This window comes from Chrysochloris asiatica, unplaced genomic scaffold (genome assembly GCF_000296735.1).
Source record: "Chrysochloris asiatica unplaced genomic scaffold, ChrAsi1.0 scaffold00012, whole genome shotgun sequence".
In the NCBI taxonomy this organism is placed as follows: domain Eukaryota; kingdom Metazoa; phylum Chordata; class Mammalia; order Afrosoricida; family Chrysochloridae; genus Chrysochloris; species Chrysochloris asiatica.
Window position 1 is genome coordinate 2,446,033 of NW_006408530.1, and position 5,714 is coordinate 2,451,746.

The window sequence follows — 5,714 nt, forward strand, 5'->3', positions numbered from 1 at the left end:
TAAGAAGTTAAAAAAATAATTGTCAGTTTGTCGTACTGTGGTGGTTTGCATTTTGCTGTGATTCTGGAATTTAAATTCCAGTAGGGTATTTAAATGTCAGCAAAGTCACTCATGGTGGACAGGTTTCAGCTGAGCTTCCAGATGAAGTTAGACTAGGAAGAAGGAGAGACAGACTATAATATGTAGCCACTGAGAGCGTAGTGGTTATGAATCGGGCTGCGAGCCTTAAGGTCAGCGGTTCCAAACTACCAGCTGCTCCGCGGGAGAAAGATGAGGCTTTCTACTCCCATAAGGATTTACACCCTCGGAAACCCTGTACAGGGTCGCTATGGGTCAGAACCTACTCCACGGCACTTAACAACAACAACTGAGAACCTTATGAATAGCAGGGGAACATAATCAAATAGCACCAGAATATTGAACATTGTTGGTGCAGGACCAGGCAGAGTTTCATTCTGTTGGGCTGACTTGATGGCATCTAACAACAACCAGCACCACAGCGAAGCTCTATTTTATTGCTGTATACTGTAGACATAATTCTGACTCAGAGAGATTCTATGCTGTTGCTGTTGTTAAGTGTCATTGAGTCAATTTCAACTCATAGTGACCCTGTATAGGGTTTCCACTGAGTGGTTGGTGGGTTTGAACTGCTATATTTCAGTTACCAATCCATTGTTTAATATACAGTGCCACAGCCAGACTCTAGACTCTGTAGGACAAAATTAACTACTCCATAGGATTTCCAAGATTGTAATCTTTGTGAAAGCAGATCACCAGGTCTTTACTCTTGTAGAACCCCTAGTAGGCTCAAAATGCTCAGCAGCCACTCACCTAAAAATGGCACAATCCTCCCAACTGGTTAACATGCATAACAACCTTAGGAGTTAAAAAAAAAAAAAAATTTTTTTTTTTTTCAAAACTTATCAATGAATTTTCATTATGAATTATTTAACATTGTTATTGTTAAGTGCTGTTGAGTCTGTTCCAACTCATAGTGATCCTATATAGGGTTTCCAAGGAATGGCTGGTGAGCTTGAACCACCGACCTTGAGGTTCAAACCGACTTTGCAGTCTAGCACAGTAACCCACAGCTCCACACCAAGACTCCATTTTTAATTAGGTGACATCAATAAGTAGAAAAACAAACTGATTAGAAATGGCAAAATACATACGAAAATTACATTTAAAAATTCTGGATGAAAAGTATGTAGAAAATTCTGAATGCAATGTTTGAATTATTTTTAGTATTAAAGATAAGTTATTTTCATTACACTATTAAAATGCTTTATATGTTAAGACTTTAAGAGTCTCAAATGTGCATTTAATTTAGATTTAATAACACAGTTTTTGCTTATGAAAACTAAGTCAATTATCAAAAGTATTTCCCAAGGTTTAGCAATTATTTAAGAGCTACATTTACTATGAAGCAATTAGCACAAATGGCATGTTCATAACAGCAGATTTAGAATAACTTTACATATTAGTATGAAAGGGAAATGTTTAATACCAATATAACTGAAAAGATTCAAATTTATTTGATTAGGTAGGCTTTTTATTTTCAACAAATGAACAAACACATCTTCTCAAGTGGCTTTTAACATTTTCAAAAAACAAAATCACCATACTTATAACTAAACTATTATACAAAATAAGAATGCCAAAATTAATTAAATTATATAAAAAATTGAGACTGTTTTTATGTTGTTTTTATTCATCTTTTAAACTTTCTTAATTTGAGTAATATCATATAGGCAAAGGAGTATACTTTATGTGTATGTAGATGTTGTATTATAAAATGAAACACAATAATCATGGAACTTCTCATGATTACTCATCCAAATGATAAAATAGAGCAGCAAAAGGTATGTTGTGTGTATGAATTACTCACATTGACCACACTTCTTGCCAGTTGTTATTAGGTGCCATTGAATGAATTCTGACTTATTGTGACCCTATGCACAACAGAACCAAACACTGCCCAGTCCTGGATCATCTTTACAATCGTTATGTTTGAGTCCATTCTTGTGATCACTATGCCATTTCATCACATGGAGAACATTCCTCTATTTATTTGACCTTCTATTGTGCTAATCATGATTTCCTTTTCCAGGGAATGATCCTTCGCCTGTTGTAGTTGTTAGGTACTGTCAAATAGGAGCAGCTTGTGGGTTTGAACTGCCAAACTTCTGGTTAGCAGCCCAGTGCTTAAACTACAGTGCCACACCATTAAGTCCAAAATATGCTTCTAAACATTGTGGCTGTACTTCTTTCATGACAGATTTGTTTCTTCTCACCAGCATCATAATTCAAATGCATCAATTACTTGGGGTGATCAGCCAGCAACACTGTGGCAGGCTGACTACATTGGACCATTTCGATCATGCAGAGGGCAGGCTTTTTGTTTATTTACTTGCTTGTTTCTGTAACCAGAACTTACACATTGATTTGCGTTCGCTTCACACAATGCTTCTGTCAAAACTACCACTCAGGCAATTACAGTATGCCTTATCTACCTTCATGGTATCCTACACAGCCTCACCTCGAATCAAGGCACTGGATCCACAGCAAAGGAAGTGAGGCAATGAGCCCATACACACAGAATTTACTTGATGACCATGTTCCTCATCATCCGTGTCCCCAGCTGCTGGTTTGATAGAACGATGGAGTGACTTGCTAAAGACACAAACATGACATCAGCTAGGTGGCAGTACCTTGCAGGATAGGGGCAATATTCTCCAGAACCTATTTATTCTCTAAAAGAGTCCAATATATAGCTTAGTTTTACCCATAGCCATGATTCATGGGTCCAGGATTAATGATATAAATGGGAATGGAACCATTCACAAAATTTCTGCTTCCTGTCCCCAGGCCCCAATGCTCTGTGAATCTAGACATTTTGGTTCCAAAATGTGGAATCCTCCCACTTGGAAACTGAACATAGTTTCCCTTGAACTGGAAGTTCAGAATGCCACTGTCCACATTGAATTCCTAGTGCCACTGAATCAACAGGCAAGAAGGGAGTTGTAGTATTGTCTAGTGTGTTTGACCCTGACTACCAAGGGGGAATCAGATTGATGACGCAAAATGAAGGTGAAAAAATAGTATTTTGGGAATCTAGGAGCTTCCTTAGAGAGTCTCTTAGTACTATTATGCCCTGTCATTAAAGTGATTAGAGCTAATGTGAAACTACAGCAACCCATTTATCACATGACTATAAACGGCCCCAAACCCTTTAGGAATAAAGATTTGGGTAACCAGACAAACAATTACAATCATCTGAGGTGCTTGTTGAGGTTAAAGGGAATACAGAATGGGTGGTAGAAGGAGTTCTAAAACCAGTTACAATCTCTTGACCAACGATTGTGCCACTATCATTAATAAGAGTATTTCTTCCTTGTTTTATTATCCGTGTATGTGCATGTGCATGTAGTATGGTTTTTTAACTTTCTTCCCTCCCTTATAAAATATAACCTGTAAATGAAGCTAGTGCATTTCAAGTGTGTGCATGTTATATGTATCATGTTAAGTGCATGCATTATTTGCAATTATCTTTAGAGATTGTGTATGATGTAAGGGTACAGAAGCCAGGTTGACAAGAAGTGGATTTTAATGGTTAAGGTTAAATATCATCTTGGCTAGGCCATGGTTCTCAATGGTTTGGCAGATAATGTAATGAGGTTCTTTGGCAGTTATGGAAAATCAGCTGCAACTGTAGTCACCACCTGGTTAAGAAGTATACCATCAATAATCCACTGTCATTTTCCATGGTCCATCCATTTTTTTGCATAAGTTATACAGGTGAGTGAAAGGTGATGTGCTAAGAATCACCACCCTTGCATCCTTTATGTCTATAATGTGGTCACTACATTCTGTAATCTCTCCAAGAATAAGATATTAATTTTAGATTACTATATAGGAGTCCTGGTGTGGCGCTGTGGGTTAATGCGCCAGACTGCAAAGCCATTTGAACTGCAATGCTTGTGGTTCAACCTCACTAGCTGCTCCTTGCAAACCCTATACAGGGTCACTATGGGTCGGAATCGACTCAACGGCACTTAACAACAACACTTTTCCTAGGTAGGAGCAATTCTATTGACTTCCATTTGATGTATATTTTGAGGGGGCACAATTAAATTAATAACATTCGCATTTAATCCAATTTAATCATGCAAAAAGACTTAAGTCTAAGTCCAAATTCCATTTTGAAACCAAATTCCTCATTATCTGAGAACATGTGAAATCTCTTATTGAAGTTATCTGCTTCTAAAGCACAATGGTGGAACATGCACAACGTATGCATGCATACATTTTCATTGCAAATGGGAGAATTTGCTTGAGAATGCTAGATTACAGGCACTGAGTAGCTCCCAGACCTCAGACCTTGGACCTACCTTTGGAGACCAAGGGTGCTCTGCTTCCTGTGCTCCTTGTCTCTTCAGGTTCTGATTTTTGGTAACATAGCCTTTTAAACCCTTTGTTACTCAGGTCTCTTGGGGCATGCAGGTCTCTACTCTGTCTGGACAAGTGATACAAAGCTCATTAACTCCATTGATAAATGTCTGGGGATAACCTACTCCAAAAGCAAGCATTGGTCAGAAAGTGTTCTGCTTTCTCACTCCATAGGCCAGCAAGCCTAAATCCATCAAAAGTACCACCATTATTCTGCTCCTACACTGTTTCAAGACACTGCATTGGTTCTGCTGACACCATTTTTCTGTCACTGGTTCTTGTCATCTAAGCCATGGCTAATGTTATGACTCTTCTTACTTTCTGCTGAGCTTCACTAGAATGTTCTTTGACATCCATAATTCCACTAACAATATTATCTTCAAGGCAATTTAAACTTTTACTATTAAGTAACTTAAAAGTCCACCACTCATCTGTCAGTTTGTCGTACTGTGGTAACTTGTGAGTTGCTGTGATTCTGAAATCTATGCCACTGGTATTTTAAATAACAGCAGGGTCACCCATGTTGGACAGGTTTCAGATAAGCTTCTAGACAAAGACAGACTAGGAAGAAGGAGTGATGAACCGCTTCCGAGTTTTTAGTCACTGAAAACCTTATAAACAGCAGAGAAATAATGTCATATATAGTGCCGGAAAATGAGCCGCTCAGGTTGGAAGGTACACAAAATGCGACTGGATAAGAGCTGCCCCCTCAGAGTAGAGTAGACCATGATGACGCAAATGGAGTAAAGCCCAGGGGAGAAAATGTTGGGGGACCTTCTTTGCTGATGGGGCACAACTCAAAATGAAGAGAAACAGCTGTAAACATCCATTGAAAATTGGAACATGGAATGTACGAAGAACGAATCTGGGAAAAGTGGAAGTTGTCAAAAATGAAATGGAATGCATAAACATTGATATCTTAGGCATTGTTGATGTTGTTAAGTGCCGTCGAGTTGGTTCCAACCCATAGCAAGCCTGAACAGGGTTTCCAAGGCTGTAAACTTTACAGGAGCAGAAAGCCTCATCTTTCTCCCACAGAGCAGCTGGTAGTTTCAAATTGTTGACCTTGCGGTTCGCAGCCCAATTCGTAACCACTATGCTATCTTAGGCATTAGTGAGTTGAACTGGACTGGTATTGGCCATTTGGAATCTGACAACCACATGGTTTACTATGGCGGGAATGACAAATTGAAGAGGAATGGTGTTGCATTCATTGTCAAAAAGAACATATCCAGATCAGTCATGAGGTACAACGCTATTTGTGA